The sequence below is a fragment of the Hyaena hyaena genome, unplaced genomic scaffold (assembly GCF_003009895.1).
Source record: "Hyaena hyaena isolate Hyena2069 unplaced genomic scaffold, ASM300989v1 scaffold_669, whole genome shotgun sequence".
Taxonomy (NCBI): Eukaryota; Metazoa; Chordata; class Mammalia; order Carnivora; family Hyaenidae; genus Hyaena; species Hyaena hyaena.
In genome coordinates, this window is record NW_024081304.1 from 32,778 (window position 1) to 35,992 (window position 3,215).

Consider the following 3,215-nt stretch of genomic DNA (forward strand, 5'->3'; position numbering starts at 1 on the left):
TTCAAACCAATAAAAACCTGAGCCACTCACCCATTCTTCATTCAAGCCAATGAGATGCGCTTGAGTGGCTGCCCTACTCTCCCCAGAAAGCCTCATGACGTGAATGACAAACTTTTTCATACCCTCTCGGTACGTGTGCCACATCATCAGCCTCAAGATCCAAACCCATTTTGAGTGGGGGTAGAGGGCTTGATCTTGCTCTCTGTGAGGGAACCTCAAGACAATTGGTGTTGACAGCCAGATGACTGAATAGATGACCATCAGCTCCTGGGGGGTCTTCTATTGTTCTCAGCTTACTAACGGGCTCCACGTCCTGCTGGCAAGTGTGCATGTGAGCTGCTGCCTGCTGCCCACTAGCGAGCTTGCATTGGAGTTGACATTGCACCTAGTGAGTCCTTGCAAGCCTTGGTTCTAGGTATGACCAACCCAGGTCAAAAGTCTTGCATGCTGGGCTGAGAGTATGGGATTGGGACCCTTCTCAATGTAGCCCTAGGTCGGGTACCACTGTCTCAAACTGAATTGTGTGTTTCAATTCCTGCACAAGCTATGACTGATGCTAGGTTCAGGGGAATGACTCTTACTCTGTGGCCATTGGTTGTGTTTCAACCAGGCATTTATCCTGTTTTATAAAGTGTTCAGGAAACAGACTGATACCATGTGCAATATCATGGTCATGGGCGGTCACTGATGTGAGAAAAAATAGTCACTATGTGCAGTGCTGAGATCACACTCTTAAAAGCAGATGGCTCATTAGGACGCTAAATGTGTCTAGTGAAACAAAGATTCTAATCCTCAGAATTATAGGGGAAAGAATCCATGGTACTCCCATGGCATAGACCCTTACGAGAAGCACCCTGACTGCTTTATCCCCTTGGGTCTTAAAGAGCCAGAGAATGCCATCACTCTAGCGGACAATTATAAAATGGACCAATGAGCACTCTAGGTTCTATTTAGTGCCACAGCTGGTCAACATGCCAAGAGGTTAATTCAAACTCATTTTATTTATTTTTTTTTAATTTTTTTTAATGTTTTATTTATTTCTAGGAGAGAGAGAGAGAGACAGCGAGAGCAGGGGAGGGTCAGAGAGAGAGGGAGTCACAGACTGAAACAGGCTCCAGGCTCTGAGCTGGCAGTCAGCACAGAGCCCGACGCGGGGCCCGAACCCACGAATCGCGAGATCATGACCTAAGCGAAAGTCGGACGCTTAACCGACTAAGCCACCCAGGCGCCCCAAATTCAAACTCATTTTAAACCAGAGTCTCTCGACCAAACAAAACAATAATTGCCATAAGAAAGGTCCCTAAATTTGATGAAACCAATTTGAGACTTTCTAGAAGAATAAACTTATAAACATGTCCAGGGTAGAGAGGATTCCCCGAAAGCGAGGTATATCCAATAACCACCAAAACAAAAAATGAAATAAAAAAAATTTTTTTTTCATACAGACTGAGGAAAGAGAAACTGAAACAGAGGCCTGAAATTTTACTCAATCATAAATCCAAATTTTACTAAAATACCTCATGCAGCATAAAAATAATAGGGTTCTTACTGGCTTTCGCCCTTCTAAAGCATACATTCTAAATTAATATCTGCTGGAGTGCACCAATTGGTAAACCCAATTGGGCCCAAATTACAGTTATCCCTGGGGATCTCACTAAAGTTAAACAAGGTACCCTCTACATGCTTTAGGGAATTACCAAATAAAAAAAAAAAGGACAAACAGGTATGCCTCGCTTTAACCATCAGAAGTACCATCTTGGCTAAATTCCCTCTCTTATACTCAATGACCACATGGGGAGCCCCTTGAACCAACTGAGTCATCAGAAAAGGGAGTCTGTGCCCTTTGCACTCAGCAGTCCTAATCACAGACAGGACTCCACTGTCAGCAAAATTAGCCAAACTTCAGGCAATCATCTTAGCACTAGACAATACCTGGCCAACAATCAGTCTCATATGCACATTTTTACATACTCTTGTGCTATTTCCAATGGCCTGGCCCTCTGGTCTGACCAGTGGCAACAATTCGTTATCCAAGGGTGACCCCTTTGGGGCAAGGAACACCGGGAATTTATTGCCTCACAGATACCAAAAATATAAATGAAGGTCATACTTATCTCTGCATATATTTAATACCACAACACAAGATCTCAGCCAGGCACTCCTTATCCTCTTCAGAGTTCCAGGCATCATTGATAGCAAACAAGGCATTCATGTCACTTCTTAGAATACACGATGCTGGGCTCTTGAACAAGGTATCCAACAGAGCATTCACTTCCTTTAAACTGGTTCCAGGCTGCAGCTCTCATAGAGTATCATAATGGCTTACTCAAACACGTTCAAATTCAAATAAATGAAATGGCACCATTGAGTCATCTGTGGAACATCGAAGGTGAAGTGTAATAAAGAATCTGATTCCAAGTGAGCAGTGGGGCCGGCTGACGATAACGGGGCTGAGAGACTATTCACAGAGCAAGGTGAAGATGAATGCCAAAGGACTCGGATCATAGCTAAAGGCCAGTATTCCAGTTACTGAACTTTCAGGAAGTGGAGCTTTTGAAAGTCATGGTCTTCTTCGTAAAAGGTCTTCCTTGTGTGAAGAATGAACTTTTGCCTAGTCATCCTCTTGAAATATCAGAAAAAAATGTCCAGCTCAACCAAGGTAAAATGAATTCTTCCACAATGAGAAACATCCAGGGTCTGTTTGCTCCACTCAAATTACAAATGGGATTCGAGGCAGTGCAGTACGTTTAGCAACTTCCATTTCTTCCCAGCTCAAACCTTTCACTGGATATTTCGAGGGGTAATGATCAGACTGTTGGATTTGAAGATGTTTTTAATGACCCGTCACAAAGTGAATTAATGGGAGAACCACACTTGATGGTGGAATGTAAACTGGGTTTCCTGTAATCTGTTGTGCTAGTCACGAAAATAGAAGGGCTGCATTTTGTTTACAGTCATCTTTTTACTATAATTTAATGTACACAACATTAAAAGTACTGACATGAGAATTTTTGGCTACATAGTATCTGTGACCATTTGAAATGATTTGGGTCTTTCGTTTATTACCATGTGACCACTGAAGGCACGAAGGAGAGATTTTCTTTTCTTTTCTTTTTCAAATGTTTATTTTTGAGAGAGAGAAGCCAAGAGCACATGGCGGGGGGGAGCAGAGAGAGAGAGGGAGACACAGGCTCCAAAGCAGGCTCCAGGCTCCG

The 3,215-nt window shown here is 43.1% G+C and overlaps 1 pseudogene; it reads left to right on the top strand.

Moving 5' to 3' along the window:
- Window positions 1–2,480: 2,480 nt before the first annotated feature.
- Window positions 2,481–2,907, top strand: LOC120220129 (annotated as a pseudogene).
- The last annotated feature ends 308 nt before the right edge of the window (window positions 2,908–3,215 follow it).